The 22,922-nt window shown below is 51.7% G+C and overlaps 1 protein-coding gene across 1 annotated transcript in view; it reads right to left on the bottom strand.

Moving 5' to 3' along the window:
* Nucleotides 1-22,922, bottom strand: part of LOC135057157 (NACHT, LRR and PYD domains-containing protein 3-like) — a 277,987-nt gene that overhangs the window by 85,444 nt on the left and 169,621 nt on the right. The gene's annotated exons all lie outside the window — the stretch shown is intronic.

Raw genomic sequence — 22,922 nt, 5'->3', positions numbered from 1 at the left:
GGAAAATAAGTGTCGGTATGCCGGCGGTCGGGCTCCCGGCGCCGGTATACTGAGCGCCGGGAGCCCGACCGCCGGCATACAGAATGCCACCCAGGGCTGATAATGTCAGTAGCACATAGTTACAGACAAGGGGCTGTACACCAGGGGAAGGGCTGATACTGGCATTAGCACATAGTCACAGACACACAGCTGTACACCAGGGGAAGGGCTGATACAGTCATTAGCACATAGTCACAGACACATGGCTGTACACCAGGAGAAGGGCTGATACTAGCATTAGCACATAGTCACAGACACACAGCTGTACACTAGGGGAAGGGCTGATACTGGCATTAGCACATAGTCACAAACACACTGATGTACACCAGGGGAAGGGCTGATACTAGCATTTGCCCATAGTCACAGACACATGGCTGTACACCAGGGGAAGGGCTGATACCGGCATTAGCACATAGTCACAGACACACTGATGTACACCAGGGGAAGGGCTGATAATGTCAGTAGCACATAGTTACAGACACACAGCTGTACACTAGGGGAAGGGCTGATACTGGCATTAGCACATAGTCACAGACACACGGCTGTACACCAGGGGAAGGGCTGAAACTGGAATTAGCACATAGTCACAGACACACAGCTGTACACCAGGGGAAGGGCTGATACTGGCATTAGGGGTGGCATTCTGTATGCCGGCGGCCGGCCTCCCGACGCTCAGTATACCGGCGCCGGGAGCCCGACCGCCGGCATACCGACACTTATTTTCCCTCGTGGGGGTCCACGACCCCCATAGAGGGAGAATAAAATAGTGTGGCGCGCGTAGCGCGCCACCGTGCCCGTAGCGTGGCGAGCGCAGCGAGCCCGCAAGGGGCTCATTTGCGCTCGCCACACTGTCGGTCAGCCGGCGGTCGGGCTCCCGGCGCCGGTATGCTGGGCGCCGGGAGCCCGACCGCCAGCCAGCCGTAGTGAACCCGGCATTAGCACATAGTCACAGTCACAGACACACGGCTGTACACCAGGGGAAGGTCTGATACAGGCATTAGCACATAGTCACAGACACACAGCTGTACACCAGGGGAAGGGCTGATACTGGCATTAGCACATAGTCACAGACACACGGCTGTACACCAGGGGAAGGGATGATACTAGCATTAGCACATAGTCACAGACACACAGCTGTATACCAGGGGAAGGACTGATACCGGCATTAGCACATAGTCACAGACACACAGCTGTACACCAGGGGAAGGGCTGATACTAGCATTTGCCCATAGTCACAGACACATGGCTGTACACCAGGGGAAGGGCTGATACCGGCATTAGCACATAGTCACAGACACATGGCTGTACACCAGGGGAAGGGCTGATACAGTCGTTAGCACATAGTCAGAGACACACAGCTGTACACCAGGGGAAGGGCTGATACTGGCATTAGCACATAGTCACAGACACACGGCTGTACACCAGGGGAAGGGCTGAAACTGGAATTAGCACATAGTCACAGACACACTGATGTACACCAGTGGAAGGGCTGATAATGTCAGTAGCACATAGTTACAGACAAGGGGCTGTACACCAGGGGAAGGGCTGATACTGGCATTAGCACATAGTCACAGACACACAGCTGTACACCAGGGGAAGGGCTGATACAGTCATTAGCACATAGTCACAGACACATGGCTGTACACCAGGAGAAGGGCTGATACTAGCATTAGCACATAGTCACAGACACACAGCTGTACACCAGGGGAAGGGCTGATACTGGCATTAGCACATAGTCACAGACACACAGATGTACACCAGGGGAAGGGCTGATACTAGCATTTGCCCATAGTCACAGACACATGGCTGTACACCAGGGGAAGGGCTGATACCGGCATTAGCACATAGTCACAGACACATGGCTATAAACCAGGGGAAGGGCTGATACAGTCGTTAGCACATAGTCAGAGACACACAGCTGTACACCAGGGGAAGGGCTGATACTGGCATTAGCACATAGTCACAGACACACGGCTGTACACCAGGGGAAGGGCTGAAACTGGAATTAGCACATAGTCACAGACACACTGATGTACACCAGTGGAAGGGCTGATAATGTCAGTAGCACATAGTTACAGACAAGGGGCTGTACACCAGGGGAAGGGCTGATACTGGCATTAGCACATAGTCACAGACACACAGCTGTACACCAGGGGAAGGGCTGATACAGTCATTAGCACATAGTCACAGACACATGGCTGTACACCAGGAGAAGGGCTGATACTAGCATTAGCACATAGTCACAGACACACAGCTGTACACCAAGGGAAGGGCTGATACTGGCATTAGCACATAGTCACAGACACACAGATGTACACCAGGGGAAGGGCTGATACTAGCATTTGCCCATAGTCACAGACACATGGCTGTACACCAGGGGAAGGGCTGATACCGGCATTAGCACATAGTCACAGACACATGGCTGTACACCAGGGGAAGGGCTGATACAGTCGTTAGCACATAGTCAGAGACACACAGCTGTACACCAGGGGAAGGGCTGATACTGGCATTAGCACATAGTCACAGTCACAGACACACGGCTGTACACCAGGGGAAGGTCTGATACAGGCATTAGCACATAGTCACAGACACACAGCTGTACACCAGGGGAAGGGCTGATACTGTCATTAGCACATAGTCACAGACACACGGCTGTACACCAGGGGAAGGGATGATACTAGCATTAGCACATAGTCACAGACACACAGCTGTATACCAGGGGAAGGACTGATACCGGCATTAGCACATAGTCACAGACACACAGCTGTACACCAGGGGAAGGACTGATACCGGCATTAGCACATAGTCACAGACACACAGCTGTACACCAGTGGAAGGGCTGATACAGGCATTAGCACATAGTCACAGACGCACAGCTGTACACCAGGTGAAGGGCTGATACCGGCATTAGCACATAGTCACATACACACAGCTGTACACCAGGGGAAGGGCTGATACTAGCATTAGCACATAGTCACAGACACACAGCTGTACACCAGGGGAAGGGCTGATGCTAGCATTAGCACATAGTCACAGACACACGGCTGTACACCAGGGGAAGGGATGATACAGGCATTAGCACATAGTCACAGACACATGGCTGTACACCAGGGGAAGGGCTGATATTAGCATTAGCACATAGTCACAGACGCACGGCTGTACACCAGGGGAAGGGATGATACCAGCATAAACATCTTAGTGATAATTGGTGGACCCCTTTCTTTGAAAGTAAAGCATTCATAACCATAACCAGAAATAACGACACAGAGACTTGAATTTGGCAGAAAATTGCTAGCTATTTATTTGTCCCTAACCATTAGGAAACCTGTAATAAAAGAGATTCATTTAATATGCCGCTCCAGCTGGCATATGGTGGCGGCCCAAAAGAACGGCTCAATTAACCTAAATTAACCTTAAATAACTAACCCTATAAATTCACTAAAACTTATCATAAACCGGTAATAGGTGACAACTCAACCCCCACAGTGACTACCTACCGCTCCTGGGTGCCCTGCCGCTGCCTTCCCGGACGGGTGGTCAAGCGGCCATAAGTCGATGGAGGTGAGTGCACCTAAACCACAACAAACTGTAAAACACTACAGTTTTCTCTACCATACGAAACTGCCGTTCTTTTCCGCCAATAAATAGCCAACGAAAAACAGCCAACAACTTAGAGCCAAAGCACCACGTGCCACCATTTCCAACTACCAGGGCGGGTGGGTGGGAAACCGAGTCACCAAGAGACTTAAAATGGCTTCACCTTCCCTATATATATCAAGCCCTCCCCTTAAAGAAGGCTGTACTTTCCTTACAGCTAGGTCCACCCCTCCCCAGATGTTTAACCCTTTCCTCTCCTATGCAGTCAATACTCTCTTCTAAACATCTTAGTGATAATTGGTGGACCCCTTTCTTTGAAAGTAAAGCATTCATAACCATAACCAGAAATAACGACACAGAGACTTGAATTTGGCAGAAAATTGCTAGCTATTTATTTGTCCCTAACCATTAGGAAACCTGTAATAAAAGAGATTCATTTAATATGCCGCTCCAGCTGGCATATGGTGGCGGCCCAAAAGAACGGCTCCTTAATCTAAATTAAACTTAAATAACTCAATCCTATAAATTTACTAAAAGCTCACCATAAACCGGTAATAGGTGACAACTCAACCCCCACAGTGACTACCCACCGCTCCTGGGTGCCCTGCCGCTGCCTTCCCGGACGGGTGGTCAAGCGGCCATAAGTCGATGGAGGTGAGTGCACCTAAACCACAACAAACTGTAAAACACTACAGTTTTCTCTACCATACGAAACTGCCGTTCTTTTCCGCCAACAGCGAAAGACTCATCCCCAAAATCTTTCGCACCGCCACCATAAACCTACCCTAACTCCTGCAAAGCGAAAACTAGATCCTCCAGAAACAACATCATCCCCTCATTGGATAGATGTACTCCATCGCGCCGGAAAAGGTGGCTGTCTCTGAACCGTATCCTCGGGTGGCGAACCACCTTCCCACCGTGGGACAGCACCCACTTTGCCACTGCTCCGTTCACCTTTTTCCGGGCCTCGTCAATCCGGCGACCATCCGCCACACCCCTCCAACACAATCTCGGCACCATCATGGAAAAAACCAACACACAATTGGTCCATTGCGCGGTCACACTTGCCAGATCCTGTATCATGGCCCACCGCAGCTCCAAGGATGTCCTCTTCCCCAAGTCGTTGCCACCTAGATGGACAACCAAAACCCTAGGGACTCCATGCTCTCTGGCCTGACTCACTAACCTACTCCTCAGCTCACCCCACATCATTCCTCGCCAGCCGAGCCATCTGACACCCTGAGTTCCAAACAATGCCTGAGACCCTTCCGAGGCCACAAACCTGGCCGCCCAGTAAATGTAAGAGTGGCCAACCACCCAAATGGGCAAATAGTCTTCGAACCATCCTGAAGGGAAAAAGAGGGGTAGAATTGATTACTAAGAGGCTTATTTATTGTTTATACTGAAGGATCTGCCAAAAAAGAAAACTTTAGATCTCGCCATTGCAGCAGTCACGGCCTAGCCGACTGCACCACGTTCCGTTGCCAATTTAAAGCGCAATTAAAGACACAAAGGGGAAAATCAAATAAAACAAACAAAATAAAAATGGGGGGGGGGGGGGAGGGGGGGTATAAAATGGGAAACACATGTAATAACTCAGCTGGAGGTGAACGTAAAGACCTGCTGAGGGACTCTGATTAGACCAAATTAGCCGAATTATAGATTAGAATTCAGTCCGTCAAGTCAGGCAAAAAATCGCAAATAACTCCAGACCCCCGCTGCCGACTCATGCCGGCAACGGCGAGTAGCTAATCCCTGAGTAGGATAAAAAACGGGGGAACAAACATTAACAAACGCACAACTCCATGAAACACAGAACTGAAACAGCATAACGAATTGCAATTAACAATGCCGGGCGCCCTCTCAAGTGACAGGGCGAATATATCGCTTGTAACTGGACGACTTCCATCGCCCCACCGCCTGGATCTCAGTTCTGGAGAAACCCGCCGCAGCTGCCGACGTCGCCGCGCCTATCCGAAAGGAATGGGTACCGAAAGCAGCAGGCGAGAGGCCCAAACCCGTCAGACAGCGACCCAGCACCCACCGGAACTGGTATTTTGTGACTGGCAGCCCGTCATAGTGCAATAGCCATGACCCCTCCTTAGCGGGTCGCACTCCCAGATATTGCATTGCCAGACCCACTGGGCAAACGCTTTCTTCTAGCGCTGGAACCATCGTAACCCAGCGCCCTCTACCCACTTGATCCGTCTTGGATCGCCGCAATCTGCACAGCAAGGACCTCTCACCCACTACCACGTCCCCAACCAGCATGCGCGATTCCGACCTCTTGGAAGGCGCTACCAATTCAGAAACTCGAAAAGCCCCGTGGTAAGCCATCGAGAAGGCTAAACGGAACAAAAGCGCCTCAAACCTGGACGACACTACTCGCCCCACCGCCTCGATGACGGCCGGCAACAAAGCCGCATCGATGGGCCGCCTCCTATCCGGCGGCGTCGGCGCAATTCGCGCCCACCCTTTCATAGCCTTCCGTAGAACCTCGCTTTTTGTTACATCCGGGACGCCTCGCAGCTTGCAGAAGAATGAGACGCCAGCCAAGTACCGGGACACCACCGCTCGCGACCTACCGGAAACATATAGCTGCCACATAAAAGAAAGCATCAGCCGATGCTTACTCTTACCTTGATGTTGACGACTCTGGACAAACGCCTCCCACTCGCTCCACGCTTGCCCGTACGCCTTGAGCGGGGCCGGCGCTACCGACCGCAACGCTAGACCTTCCAATCCGACCCGATCACCTGCCAAACATAATCAGGACAGTGAAAACCCTGTTCTTCGGCCTCGGGTGCCAAAACCCAAAACCTCTCCCACTGTCCCCGCGACAATGCATCTGCGATTTCGTTTTCCAAGCCGGGAACATGCTGCGCCCGGAACCATAGATTCCTACGCAAGCATGTCAGAAGCAAGTGCCCGAGCACCCTCAGAACCACTAGCGATTTCGCCCTCTGGTTATTAATCGCATGCACTACGCCCAGATTGTCGCATCTAAACACTATGCTGCGATTAGCCAACCGGTCGCCCCAAACTTCCAGGGCTACCATAATGGGAAAAAGCTCCAGTAGCAACAGATCTCTTGTAAGACCCTCACTATGCCAGCTTTTCGGCCAAGATGCCACACACCACGATCCCTCCAAAAAACAACCAAATCCGTAGGCACCTGCGGCATCGGTAAACAGCTGCAACCGGTCGCTGTCTATGGCTGGCGCTTGCCATATGCTCACACCGTTGAAATCCTCCAGGAACGAAGCCCATACGGCCAGATCCCTTTTTAATTCAGAGGACAATCGAACGAAATGATGAGGCCTGGCACACCCTGCCGTTGCCCTTTCGAGCTTCCGGCAGAAAACCCTGCCCATCGGAATTACCCGACAAGCAAAGTTAAGCATGCCCAGCAAGGACTGCGCCTGACGCAGCGTGACCTTACGCGAGCCTCTGAACCGGCAAATGGTTTCGCGGAGCTTCGACACTTTGTCCTGAGGCAATCGACACTCCCCCGCCACTGTGTCGATTTCAATCCCCAAGAACGATAAACAGGAGTCAGGACCCTCCGTTTTGTCCTCGGCTACAGGAACACCGAAGTGGTAAAAGAGAGCCTGGGTGCTAAACAACAAATCGGCGCACCTTGTGTCGTTCGCCGGACCTGCGCATAGGAAATCGTCGAGGTAATGTGCAACCCCGTGGCCGCCTGACGTCGACTCCACACACCAATGAAGAAAAGTGCTAAAGCGCTCGAAAAATGAGCATGAAACGGAACATCCCATCGGCAGACATTTGTCGATGAAATACTCCGTCCCAATCCGGAAACCCATGAAACGGAATGAGTCAGGATGCAATGGCAATAATCTAAAGGCTGACTCAACATCGATCTTAGCCATGAGGGCCCCGCTCCCGTAGCTGCGGACCATCTCTAGCGCCTCGTCAAATGACTGATACACCACCGAGCAATAAGCCGGTGGTATTGCGTCGTTGACCGAAGCCCCCGGCGGGTAAGACAGATGCTGTATGAGCTGAAAAGCGCCCGGGGTCTTCTTCGGAACCACCCCGACCGGGGAGATGACCAAGTCATCCACCGGGGGTGATCTAAAAGGCCCCCCCATCCTGCCCAACCTGACCTCCTTATCTACTTTCTCCCGCAGTACAGTCGGCAATGCCCGTGCAGACTGGAGGTTTCTCTGCGCCCGCACTGATACCTCGCTTGCAACAGGCAAGCGAAAACCAAACTTAAAACCATCTAACAAAAACTTCGCATCCGTTCTATTTGGATACATATACAGCCATTTGCCCATCGTTTCCAACTTAACTGGCGTTGGGGCTCTGCTGAGCGATCCCGCTCGCGGCCTGCTTCGAGTAAGCCTGCTTTCCCTTGCTTCCCTGTCACCCCCCTTTGAAACAGGAGGAGGCTGGGTGGGCTCCCCCACAATGGTGGCAGGAGTGACGAAACCGGCACTGCTTGCCGTAGGAACATGCTCCGCTGTTAACAGCGAAGCATTTCCCCCGAGTAGCAGACCGCCCGCCCCCGCGAGCGGCCAATCCGCCTGACCTGGCCATTCCTCCGTCCGCGGCCGCCCCCTGTACTGATGACCCCGCGCGACGCACACCTGTTCTCTGTTTCTGGGGCTCCGCCTCTTGTTGTGATGCCCGGGTCACTTTGAGCCAGACCTCCACATCTTTAAAACCAAAATCCATGACCCGCAGCCCATCTTGTTTCTCCCGAAACTCTTGGTCATACTGCCGCCATTCCGAGCCTGCGGACGTGCGCTGCATGTCATGCACTAGATGCAGGTACCGGATAATATTCATGTGCTCTTCCGGCCTATCCTCCAAATAGCATGCCGCAAACACCCAAAAACCGGCCAGCCAATTATCAAAAGACCGGAAAGCTTCTGTCCCCATGCCCGTCTTAGCGGCCGCCGCTTTGTAGTCCCTCTTCATGGCCCTAGTTAAGACGAATAAGTCCACGAAGTCACCCCTACATATCTTCTTGCGGCAGCTATCTCGCAGCCCCCTCATAACTGCTGTGTATTCGCAGCGCACTACCCCCGGCAGATCGCGCCGCTTCTTTGCCCTACGCTCCTCTACACTCATTCGCCTGCGTCGCTTGCGCCTCTTCTGCTGCTTTGCCGCCTTTTTGGCAAGTTTCTCGGCCTCCCTCCTTGCCCTAGCAGTACTATCTGCGTCGGACGCCTGTGACGCTAAAGAAGAGGAGGACGAGGAGGACGAAGAGCTTCGCGAACTCGAGCTCGTGGTGGAAACTGATATAGACTGTACCAACTCACCGGATGCCGTCAACCTCTCCGACGCGGATCCTTCGTTATCTTCCGTCCAATCATCGTCCGCCACGAAATCCGCCCCATCTCTTTCACTTCGGTCCTCTGTGGAAGACAAAACAGAAGAGGGCCCGGCCCGCGCTTGTGGCGCACGCCGGGCACCCCGTGCGGAATGCGCAGTGACTGTGCGCCCCCGCTGCTCCCTTTCTGGTCCCAGCTCCAGCTCCGCCGCGGCGGCACCCAGCTCTCGGCAGGCCCGTGCTATTCGCTGCGCCGCTGATGCCCTACGATCGCCAGACCCCCTGCGTCCCGCAGACTGGGCAACCTCCGTCGTTGCCCTAGGGGAGGCCACTGCTGCTAACGGCCCCAGAGCCTCCACCACCGTGGCCAGCGCCGACGCCATGGCCCCAGGAGGAACTCGTGCGGCGCGACCCGCGGAAACGCCGCCCGATGGACGGCCGGTCCTTGGTTGGGCGCGAGCCCGCGCCCACCGACCGCCTGCCGCGCCCCGGGGGCCCTGCTCCTCGTGTTCTAAACCGAAGTCAAGTGCACCCCGGACAGCCCAACCACTCTCAGCTTCAGAGTCTACTTCCTCCCTCTCCGGGGAAGCAGAAAAATCCCCTGGCCCTGTGGAGGACCCACTGTCGGGCTCAGCGGCCCGCGCCGTGGCACTGCGGCCGCTGACCCACTCCCTGTCTGCCCTCCTGCCGCGGGACCCGCTGCGTCCTGCGACGGCCACAGGTACCTGCTGCCCCCCTGCGCGTGCATCCCCGCGTGTCACCTGACCAGCGGAGAGTGCACCCGTATGCTGCCGGCGGCCACCCCTTGCCGTTCTTGCTGTGCCCCCATCACTTAAAACCCTGTCTATGCGCCCAGCGCTGCCTCCCTGAGGCACCCGCTGCACCCCCCTACAATGGCCTCTCCCCCTGCCGAGCTCCGGCATCTGGGGAGAAGCAGAGAGTGGCCTGAGTAAAGCTGGCGCCGCTGCGCGCGCACGTGTGCGGCCAGCGGCGTCCGGAGCAAGCGTGGGCGCACCTCGAGCGCGCGTCCCACGTCCTCCCGCCAACGGCCTCCCGGACTGCTCTTCCTCTTCGGCCGCCGCGCGAGGCTCCTGTATAGTCCCCGCGCGGCGACCGCCAGCTCCCTCCACCGCCTTCTCTCCCCGGCCGGCCTCGGCGAGGAAGGAGAGACATTGCCCGCCGCTCTTGTGCGCCCCCCGCGGCGCGCGCCCGCGGGCGCCCGCCATGATCCCGGGCTCATCGGCTCCCGGCGGGGACAGCCGCCGCCCGCCGATGCCCGAGCTGCCTGCAGGGACCCTCGGTCCCCCACGCCGCCCCCGTCTGGCTGGAGTGCCCGACTCGGGACCCGGCGGCGAGTCCGCCCGGGCCCCGCCAGCGCTGCCTGCGGCCGCATTTGATGAGGCCCTAGGGGACGGAGCCCCGTCCCTCACGCTGCCCACCGCCGCCTCAGGGCCTGCTCGGCCATCCGACCCACTGTATCGAGCCGGGGCCCTTAGCACGCGCTGGGGGCGAGCGGACATATTCGTATACACAAAATACCGGGGGGGGTTTAAGTGAAGTAAATAGTCAGGGGATACTGGAGAGGAGAGCACCAAAGATAGGGCACACTATAAACAAGTGAACAGCAAAAATCACCAATAAGCAAGATTAGCTGGCACTGCAGCACTCACCAAACCGAGTCACCAAGAGACTTAAAATGGCTTCACCTTCCCTATATATATCAAGCCCTCCCCTTAAATAAGGCTGTACTTTCCTTACAGCTAGGTCCACCCCTCCCCAGATGTTTAACCCTTTCCTCTCCTATGCAGTCAATACTCTCTTCTTAGCACATAGTCACAGACACACAGCTGTACACCAGGGGAAGGGCTGATACTAGCATTAGCACATAGTTACAGACGCACAGCTGTACACCAGGGGAAGGGATGATACAGGCATTAGCACATAGTCACAGACACACGGCTGTACAGCAGGGGAAGGGCTGATATTAGCATTAGCACATAGTCACAGACACACGGCTGTACACCAGGGGAAGGGCTGATACCGGTATTAGCACATAGTCACAGACACACGGCTGTACACCAGGGGAAGGGCTGATACCGGCATTAGCACATAGTCACAGACACACAGCTGTACACCAGGGGAAGGGCTGATATTAGCATTAGCACATAGTCACAGACACACGGCTGTACACCAGGGGAAGGGCTGATACCGGCATTATCACATAGTCACAGACACATGGCTGTACACCAGGGGAAGGGATGATACTAGCATTAGCACATAGTCACAGACACAGCTGTACACCAGGGGAAGGGCTAATACCGGCATTAGCACATAGTCACAGACACACAGCTGTACACCAGGGGAAAGGCTAATACTGGCATTAGCACATAGTCACAGACACACGGCTGTACACCAGGGGAAGGGCTGATACAGTCATTAGCACATAGTCACAGACACACGGCTGTACACCAGGGGAAGGGATGATACTAGCATTAGCATATAGTCACAGACACACAGCTGTACACCAGGGGAAGGGATGATACTAGCATTAGCACATAGTCACAGACACACGGCTGTACACCAGGGGAAGGGATGATACTAGCATTAGCACATAGTCACAGACACACGGCTGTACACCAGGGGAAGGGCTGATACAGGCATTAGCACATAGTCACAGACACACAGCTGTACACCAGGGGAAGGGCTGATACAGGCATTAGCACATAGTCACAGACACACGGCTGTACACCAGGGGAAGGGCTGATACTGGCATTAGCATATAGTCACAGACAGAGCCGGCGCTAGCCGCTCAGCAAAGGGATGCAGTGCAGGGAGGCGCACAGCTGAAGAGGCGCTGTCCCTGCCCTGCACCCTGCTGCTGCCGGCTGCCGCTGCGCCTGTCACAGTGGATGACAGGTAGCGGTGCTGGCAGCTTACAGCACGGCTCCCTCCCCCTCCCCCTCCCCAGAGAGAGCATACTGTGTGTGGCCTCAGCCCACACACAGCGCCGCTGTCACCTCCCGTGCTGACTAGAAGTATGGGGGCGTGGCCTAATCTCGGGAGCCGTGGCCACGCCCCTTTCTGGGGGAAAAGTAATAAAAAATTTTTTCCAGTGCCTAGCAGGGTGGGTGCAGTCTGCAGTCCCTGCTACCTGAGCCCCCAGCCCTCAGCCAGGGTCAATTTGAGGGGGGAGAGTGATCAGTGTGATCACTCCCCCCCCCCCCCCCCGGCCCCCACCCAGTCAGGAACAGACAGAGGCTCAGCAGCAGCAGCCTCTATGCCCCACTGCAGCACAGCACACTGCATGTGCTGCCAAGATGAGAGCTGCTGCTGCTGCCCAGTAAGTTAGGAGGGGGGGTGGGAGTGCAGCGGACCAGGGCCCCCGCCACGCCCCACCATCAGTCCCGGACCTGGGTAATTAGTACCCGCTCCCTCCCCCCCTCTCGGGGTCACTGACAACATCCTACAGAGCCACTGGAGTAACGGAGCCAGCAAGAAACCGGAGGAGAAAGGAGAGGAGGAGCAGCGCCCATGCCGGGAACATCTGCAGGTACCGGGGCCGCACTGTGGAGGGAATGAAGGCTGTACCTGGCATAGAGGGACATTCAGAGATGAACGCAGAGTGCTGCATATGCAGCCAGTTCTGCGTTCATCTCTGTACATGCTGAGGGCCGCCCAGCAAAAAGCAAGGCTATCCAGCATGTGTTGCGCCGCCTCCCAATGCATCTGCAATTATATTGCCGATGCATCTGATATAAGGATGAGCCCTTTTTTCCGAAGCGGCTGTGTGTGACATCATGCAGTCGCCCCAAAAATGGTCCCGGCCCACCCCGGCATTGCCTTAACCCTGCTGCGCTGTCTCCCGTCAATCACATTGGGGTTGGATGGATGCGACCGCAATGTATATGCCCACTGCGCATGCACTATTTGCTGCCACTGGCAAACTGCACTGCGGGCCACTAATGTGGCGGGGTCTGAATGACCACCATAATGTGTATAATGGGCTGTACATGGTATAATGAGCTCTACCTGGCATAACATGTATAAGGTGCTCTACTGTGGCGTAACGTGTATTAGAGGCTTTTACTCTGGCGTAACATGTATAAGCGGCTGTCCTGTGTGGTGTAACGTGTATAAGGGTACTACTGTACAGGGTAATGTGACTAGCGAACACTACTGTGCGGTGTAATGTGACTAACAGACACTACTGTGCGGTGTAATGTGACTAACAGACACTACTGTGCGGTGTAATGTGACTAACAGACACTACTGTGCGTTGTGATGTGACTAACAGACACTACTGTGCGGTGTAATGTGAGTAATGGACACTACTGTGCGGTGTAATGTGAGTAATGGACACTACTGTGCGGTGTAATGTGAGTAACGAACACTACTGTGCGGTGTAATGTGACTAACGGACACTACTGTGTGGTATAATGTGAGTAACGGACACTACTGTGCGGTGTAATGTGACTAACGGACACTACTGTGCGGTGTAATGTGACTAACGGACACTACTGTGTGGTATAATGTGAGTAACGGACACTACTGTGCGGTGTAATGTGACTAACGGACACTACTGTGCAGTGTAATGTGAGTAACGTACACTACTGTGCGGTGTAGTGTGAGTAACGGACACTACTGTGCGGTGTATTGTGACTAACGGACACTACTGTGTGGTGTAATGTGAGAAATGGACACTACTGTGCAGTGTAATGTGAATAACGAACACTACTGTGTGGTGTAATGTGACTAACGGACACTACTGTGCGGTGTAATGTGAGTAACGTACACTACTGTGCGGTGTAATGTGAGTAACGGACACTACTGTGCGGTGTAATGTGACTAACGGATACTACTACGTGTGTAATGTGATTAACGGACACTACTATGCAGTGTATTGTTACTAACGGACACTACTGTGCAGTGTAATGTGACTAACGGACACTACTATGCAGTGTAATGTGACTAACGGACACTACTGTGCGGTGTAATGTGAGTAACGTACACCACTGTGCGGTGTAATGTGAGTAACGGACACTACTGTGAGGTGTAATGTGACTAACGGATACTACTACGTGTGTAATGGGATTAACGGACACTACTATGCAGTTTATTGTTACTAACGGACACTACTGTGCAGTGTAATGTGACTAACGGACACTACTATGCAGTGTAATGTGAGTAACGGACACTACTGTGCGGTGTAATGTGAGTAACGGACACTACTATGCAGTGTAATGTGACTAATGGACACTACTGTGTGGCGTAATGTGAGTAACGGACACTACTATGCAGTGTAATGTGACTAACGGACACTACTGTGCTGGGGAGGCGGGGTCATATTAATATTTGCTGATGAAGGGGGGTTCATAGTAATGTGTGCTGGGGGAAGCGGCATGTGTAAAAGGGTGCCCTATGTGGTGCAAAGTGTAAAAGGGAACTCTACCTTTCTCATTGTATAAAAGAGGACTCTACCTGGTGCATTGTATATAAGGGTGCTTTATCTGGAATAATGTGTGACTGGTTCTACCTGGCATTGTAAAAGGGACTCTACCTGGCATTGTAAAAGGAGACTATACCTTTCGCAATATGTAAAAGGGTGCTCTACCTGGAATAATGTGCGACTGGCTCTACCTGGTGCAATATGTAAAAGGGGGCTCTTTCTGGCGTAATGTATATAAGGGACTCTACCTGGCGTAATGTATATAACTGGTACTACTGTGTTGCGTAATTTTGAATAATGGAGACTACTGTGCATTGTAATTATTTTACGCCGCTATACTTTACTTAATTTCTCTATCGTCCTAAGTGGATGCTGGGGTTCCTGAAAGGACCATGGGGAATAGCGGCTCCGCAGGAGACAGGGCACAAAAAGTAAAGCTTTTACAGGTCAGGTGGTGTGCACTGGCTCCTCCCCCTATGACCCTCCTCCAGACTCCAGTTAGATTTTTGTGCCCGGCCGAGAAGGGTGCAATTCTAGGTGGCTCTCATAAAGAGCTGCTTAGAGAAGTTTAGCTTAGGTTTTTTATTTTACAGTGATTCCTGCTGGCAACAGGATCACTGCAACGAGGGACAGAGGGGAGAAGAAGTGAACTCACCTGCGTGCAGGATGGATTGGCTTCTTGGCTACTGGACATGAAGCTCCAGAGGGACGATCACAGGTACAGCCTGGATGGTCACCGGAGCCTCGCTGCCGGCCCCCTCGCAGATGCTGAAGCAAGAAGAGGTCCAGAATCGGCGGCTGAAGACTCCTGCAGTCTTCTAAAGGTAGCGCACAGCACTGCAGCTGTGCGCCATTTTCCTCTCAGCACACTTCACACGGCAGTCACTGAGGGTGCAGGGCGCTGGGGGGGGCGCCCTGGGAGGCAAATGTAAACCTATATAAGGCTAAAAATACCTCACATATAGCCCCCAGAGGCTATATGGAGATATTTAACCCCTGCCTAAATACAATAAATAGCGGGAGACGAGCCCGCCGAAAAAGGGGCGGGGCCTATCTCCTCAGCACACAGCGCCATTTTCTCTCACAGAAAGGCTGGAGAGAAGGCTCCCAGGCTCTCCCCTGCACTGCACTACAGAAACAGGGTTTAAACAGAGAGGGGGGGCACTAAATTGGCGATATAAATATATTAAAGATGCTATAAGGGAGAAACACTTATATAAGGTTGTCCCTATGTAATTATAGCGTTTTTTTGGTGTGTGCTGGCAAACTCTCCCTCTGTCTCTCCAAAGGGCTAGTGGGGTCCTGTCCTCTGTCAGAGCATTCCCGGTGTGTGTGCTGTGTGTCGGTACGTGTGTGTCGACATGTATGAGGACGATGTTGGAGGAGGCGGAGCAATTGCCTATGATGGTGATGTCACTCTCTAGGGAGTCGACACCGGTATGGATGGCTTATTTAGGGAATTACGTGAGAATGTCAACACGCTGCAAGGTCGGTTGACGACATGAGACGGCCGACAAACAATTAGTACCGGTCCAGGCGTCTCAGAAACACCGTCAGGGGTTTTTAATAACGCCCATTTACCTCAGTCGGTCGACACAGACACAGACACCGACACTGAATCCAGTGTCGACGGTGAATAAACAAACGTATTCCTTATTAGGGCCACACGTTAAGGGCAATGAAGGAGGTGTTACATATTTCTGATACTACAAGTACCACAAAAAAGGGTATTATGTGGGAGTGAAAAAACTACCTGTAGTTTTTCCTGAATCAGATAAAATAAAATAAAGTGTGTGATGATGCGTGGGTTTACCCCGATAGCAAATATTGGCGTTATACCCTTTCCCGCCAGAAGTTAGGGCGCGTTGGGAATGAATAAGGCGCTCACACGCTTATCAAGTGGCGTTACCGTCTCCAGATACGGCCGCCCTCAAGGAGCCAGCTGATAGGCAGCTGGAAAAATATCCTAAAAAGTATATACACACATAAGGTGGTTATACTGCGACCAGCGATCGCCATCAGCCTGGAGATGCAGTGCTGGTTTGGCTTGGTCGGTTTCCCTGACTGAAAATATTTGATTGATATAGAGCATTTAATAGGATGCATTATATATTTATGTATGCGAGATGCACAGAGGGATATGTGCACTCTGGCATCAAAATAAGTGCGTGATCCATATCTCCCAGAAGGTGTCATGGACACGACAGTGGTCAGGTGATACATATCCCATACGACACATGGAAGTATGGCCGTATAAAGGGAAAGAGTTATTTGGGGTCGGTCCAACGGACCTGGGGGTCTCGGCAACAGCTGGAAATCCAACCTTTTTACCCCAAGTTACATCTCAGCAGAAACAGACACCGTCTTTTCAGCCTCAATCCTTCCGTTCCCATGAGGGCAAGCGGGCAAAAGGCCAGTCATATCTGCCCAGATAGAGGAAAGGGAAGTAGACTGCAGCAGACAGCTCCTTCCCAGGAAAGGAAGCCTTCCACCGCGTCTGCCAAGTCCCCAGCATGACGCTGGGGCCGTGTAAGCGGACTCAGGTTAGGTGGGGGTGTAGTCTCAAGAGTCTCAACGCGCAGTGGGATCACTCGCAAGTTGACCCCTGGATCGTACTAGTATTATCCCAGGGGTACAGATTGGAGAGTCGAGACATCTTTTCCTCGCAGGTTCCTGAAGTCTGCGTTACCAACGGCTCCCTCCAACAGGGAGGCAGTATTGGGAAAAATTCACAAGCTGTATTTCCAGCAGGTGATAATCAAAGTACCCCTCCTACAACAAGGAAAAGGGTATTAGTCTTCCACACTATATGGTGGTACTGAAGCCAGACGGCTTGGTGAGACATAGTCTAAATCTGAAATCTTTGAACACTTACATAAAGGTTCAAATCAAGATGGAGTCACTCAGAGCAGTGATAGCGAACCGGAAAGAAGGGGACTATATGGTGTCCCTGGACATCAAGGATTACCTCCATGTCCAAATTTGCCCTTCTCAACAAGGGTACATCGGGTTCGTGATACAGAACTGTCAATATCAGTTTCAAAAGTTGCCGTTGAATTATCCACGGCACCCCGGGCCTTTACCAAGGTAATGGCCGAAAAGATGACTCTCTTCAAAGAAAAGGGCATCTTAATTATCCCTTACTTGGACGATATCCTGAAAGGGGCAAGTTCCAGAGAACAGTTGGAGGTCGGAAAAGAACTATCTAAAGTAGTTCTACGATAGCACGAGTGGATTCTAAATATTCCAAAAATCGCAGCTGTTTTTCCGATGATACGTCTGCTGTTCCCAGGAATGATTCTGGGCATAGTCCAGAAAAAGGTATTTCTCCTGGAGGGGAAAGCCAGGGAGTTATCCGACCTAGTCAGAAACCTCCTAAAACCAGGCCAAGTATCAGTGCATTAATGCACAGGAGGCCTGGGAAAAATGGTGGCTTTTTACGAAGCGATTCCATTCGGCAGATCTCACGCAAAACATTTTCAGGGAGATTTGCTGGACGATTGGTCCGGATCGCATCTTCAGATGCATCAGCGGATAACCCTGTCTCCAAGGACAAGGGTATCTCTTCTGTGGTGGTTGCAGGAGGCTCATCTACTGGAGGGCCGCAGATTCGGCATACAGGATTGGATCCTGGTGACCACGGACGCCAGCCTGAGAGGCTGGGGAGCAGTCACACAGGGAAGAAACTTCCAGGGAGTGTGGACGAGCCTGGAAAAGTCTCTTCACATAAACATTCTGGAACTAAGAGCAATCTACAATGCTCTAAACCAGGCGGAACCTCTGCTTCAAGGAAGACCGGTGTTGATCCAGTCGGACAACATCACGGCAGTCGCCCATTTAAACAGACAGGGCGGCACAAGAAGCAGGAGTGCAATGGCAGAAGCTGCCAGGATCCTTCGCTGGGCGGAGAATCACGTGATAGCATTGTCAGCAGTATTCATCCCGGGCGTGGACAACTGGGAAGCAGACTTCCTCAGCAGACACGATCTTCACCCGGGAGAGTGGGGACTTCATTCAGAAGTTTTCCTCATGATTATAAACCGTTGGGAAAAACCAATGGTGGACATGATGGCGTCTCGCCTCAACAAAAAACTGGACAGGTATTGCGCCAGGTCAAGAGATCCGCAGGCAATAGCTGTGGATGCGCTGGTAACACCTTGGGTGTACCAGTCGGTATATGTGTTTCCTCCTCTGCCTCTCATACCAAAGGTATTGAGGATTATACGGCAAAGAGGAGTAAGAACGATACTAGTGGCTCCGGATTGGCCAAGAAGGACTTGGTACCCGGAACTTCAAGAGATGGTCACGGACGATCCGTGGCCTCTACCTCTGAGAAGGGACCTGCCTCAGCAGGGTCCTTGTCTTTTTCAAGACTTACCGCGGCTGCGTTTGACGGCATGGCGGTTGAACGCCAGATTCTAAAAGAAAAAGGCATTCCTGAAGAAGTCATTCCTACCTTGATTAAGGCAAGGAAAGAAGTCACCGCAAAGCATTATCACCGCATTTGGCGGAAATATGTGGCATGGTGCGAGGGTCGGAATGCTCCGACGGAGGAATTTCAACTGGGTCGTTTCCTACATTTCCTGCAATCAGGATTGTCTATGGGTCTCAAATTGGGATCTATTAAGGTTCAAATTTCGGCCCTGTCTATATTCTTCCAAAAAGAATTGGCCTCAGTTCCTGAGGTCCAGACTTTTGTCAAAGGAGTACTGCATATACAGCCTCCTGTGGTGCCTCCGGTGGCACCGTGGGATCTAAATGTAGTTTTAGATTTCCTCAAATCCCATTGGTTTGAACCACTTAAGAAGGTGGATTTGAAATATCTCACATGGAAAGTGACTATGTTACTGGCCCTGGCTTCGGCCAGGAGAGTATCAGAATTGGCGGCTTTATCTTATAAAAGTCCTTATTTAATTTTCCATTCAGATAGGGCAGAGCTGCGGACGCGTCCGCATTTTCTCCCGAAGGTGGTGTCAGCGTTTCACCTGAACCAGCCTATTGTAGTGCCTGCGGCTACAAACGACTTGGAAGACTCCAAGTTGTTGGACGTTGTCAGAGCTTTAAAGATATACATTTCAAGGACGGCTGGAGTCAGAAAATCTGACTCGCTGTTTATACTGTATGCACCCAACAATTTGGGTGCACCTGCTTCTAAGCAGTCGATTGCTCGTTGGATTTGTAACACGATTCAACTTGCACATTCTGTGGCAGGCCTGCCACAGCCTAATTCTGTTAAGGCCCATTCCACAAGGAAGGTGGGCTCATCCTGGGCGGCTGCCCGAGGGGTCTCGGCATTACAACTCTGCCGAGCAGCTACGTGGTCAGGGGAGAACACGTTTGTAAAATTTTACAAATTTGATACCCTGGCAAAAGAGGACCTGGAGTTCTCTCATTCGGTGCTGCAGAGTCATCCGCACTCTCCCGCCCGTTTGGGAGCTTTGGTATAATCCCCATGGTCCTTTCAGGAACCCCAGCATCCACTTAGGACGATAGAGAAAATAAGAATTTACTTACCGATAATTCTATTTCTCGGAGTCCGTAGTGGATGCTGGGCGCCCATCCCAAGTGCGGATTATCTGCAAGACTTGTACATAGTTATTGTTAACTATTTCGGGTTATTTTGTTTAGGGAGCCATCTTTCAGAGGCTCCTCTGTTATCATACTGTTAACTGAGTTTAGATCACAAGTTGTACGGTGTGATTGGTGTGGCTGGTATGAGTCTTACCCGGGATTCAAAATCCTCCCTTATTGTGTACGCTCGTCCGGGCACAGTACCTAACTGGAGTCTGGAGGAGGGTCATAGGGGGAGGAGCCAGTGCACACCACCTGACCTGTAAAAGCTTTACTTTTTGTGCCCTGTCTCCTGCGGAGCCGCTATTCCCCATGGTCCTTTCAGGAACCCCAGCATCCACTACGGACTCCGAGAAATAGAATTATCGGTAAGTAAATTCTTATTTTTTTTATGCCTCTATATTTTTGCCTTTGGCACGCACTATCCATGTTGTGGATCTTGAGGGGGAGGGGGGCACCAAAATATCTAGTTACAGCCTTGAGGATGAGATTGGTCACATTTGTATTTGTAGAAAGGCGCAAAATTGATAGTTTGCAGGAGGGCGCCGAACACCCTAGCACCGGCCCTGGTCACAGACACACAGCTGTACACCAGGGGAAGGGCTGATACTGGCATTAGCACATAGTCACAGACACACGGCTGTACACCAGGGGAAGGGATGATACCGGCATTAGCACATAGTCACAGACATACAGCTGTACACCAGGGGAAGGGCTGATATTAGCATTAGCACATAGTCACAGACACACAGCAGTACACCAGGGGAAGGGATGATACAGGCATTATCACATAGTCACACACACACGGCTGTACACCAGGGGAAGGGCTGATAACGGCATTAGCACATAGTCACAGACACATGGCTGTACACCAGGGGAAGGGATGATACCAGTATTAGCACATAGTCACAGACACATGGCTGTACACCAGGGGAAGGGCTGATACTAGCATTAGCACATAGTCACAGACACACTGCTGTACACCAGGGGAAGGGCTGATACTGGCATTAGCACATAGTCACAGACACACGGCTGTACACCAGGGGAAGGGATGATACTGGCATTAGCACATAGTCACAGACACACAGCAGTACACCAGGGGAAGGGATGATACAGGCATTATCACATAGTCACAGACACACGGCTGTACACCAGGGGAAGGGATGATACCGGCATTAGCACATAGTCACAGACATACAGCTGTACACCAGGGGAAGGGCTGATATTAGCATTAGCACATAGTCACAGACACACAGCAGTACACCAGGGGAAGGGCTGATACTGGCATTATCACATAGTCACACACACACGGCTGTACACCAGGGGAAGGGATGATACAGGCATTATCACATAGTCACAGACACACGGCTGTACACCAGGAGAAGGGATGATACTGGCATTAGCACATAGTCACAGACACACAGCTGTACACCAGGGGAAGGGCTGATACTAGCATTAGCACATAGTCACAGACACACTGCTGTACACCAGGGGAAGGGCTGATACTGGCATTAGCACATAGTCACAGACACACGGCTGTACACCAGGGGAAGGGATGATACAGGCATTATCACATAGTCACAGACACACAGCAGTACACCAGGAGAAGGGATGATACTGGCATTAGCACATAGTCACAGACACACGGCTGTACACCAGGAGAAGGGATGATACCAGTATTAGCACATAGTCACAGACACACGGCTGTACACCAGGGGAAGGGATGATACAGGCATTATCACATAGTCACAGACACACAGCTGTACACCAGGGGAAGGGATGATACAGGCATTATCACATAGTCACAGACATACAGCTGTACACCAGGGGAAGGGCTGATATTAGCATTAGCACATAGTCACAGACACACAGCAGTACACCAGGGGAAGGGATGATACAGGCTTTATCACATAGTCACAAATGTTCCTAAGACAACAGAAGCTAAAGCGGTCGCTGCAGCATCAGCCAATTTATTATAAACCCTTTCATTCATTTACACTCCTATATACTGCTCGGATTGTCTAACATTAATCATGAGAGTGAGGGGACATGTTGGGTCATTGTCTAGCACAGTCTCACCCACTTCCCTGGTACCAGGTATACCAGAAATGGGACACCAACACAGAATGGCAATCAGATACAAGGGGAGGTGTAGCAAGCCTTAGAGAGAGATAAAGTGCAGGAGATTCCAAAAGCTTCTAGTAGTCACTTCTCTAGGACACAACACTGAATAATACAAATAATAATAATAGTAATAACAATAATATTTATTATTAAGGTACAGTCAAAAAAACACAAAAACAATTCCTGAAGCTAAGGTGCATACACACTAGGCGATAATAGTAAACAACGGCGCTCATTTTGCCCTTCCTGGGAGACATCGTTTACTATATAGGCCAGTGTGTATGCCGCTGCTGACGAAAGATACGCAGCTCCGCGGGTAGTTAACTACCCTCACTGTCGGCCATGCAGACAGCTCAATTTGGACTTTTATCCAAGAACTGCTTGAACGTGCTGACTGCGGCATGACATCCCTGAGCGATATCATTGTCATATCAAGCAGTGTGTACGCACTGCCGCCGACCGCCCCGGCAGGGAAGGGAACACGCTAGGCGACGTTGCTCATAGAGCGCATCGCCTAGTGTGTACCCACCTTTATACTCAGATGACCTAAAAGGAAATAATAAGTCATTTCTTATGATATTGTCTCCTGATGTCTAAGTCTTCTATTGAGATGATAGATATACTGTATATATATATATATATATATATATACATACAGGTAGAGTATCCCATATCCAAATATTCCGAAATACGGAATATTCCGAAATACAGACTTTTTTGAGTGAGAGTGATATAGTGAAACCTTTGTTTTTTGATGGCTCAATGTACACAAACTTACTTTAATACACAAGGTTATTAAAAATATTGTATTAAATGACATTCAGGCTGTGTGTATAAGGT

The sequence above is a fragment of the Pseudophryne corroboree genome, chromosome 3 (assembly GCF_028390025.1).
Source record: "Pseudophryne corroboree isolate aPseCor3 chromosome 3, aPseCor3.hap2, whole genome shotgun sequence".
Taxonomy (NCBI): Eukaryota; Metazoa; Chordata; class Amphibia; order Anura; family Myobatrachidae; genus Pseudophryne; species Pseudophryne corroboree.
This window is presented reverse-complemented; position numbering and strand designations above follow the sequence as displayed.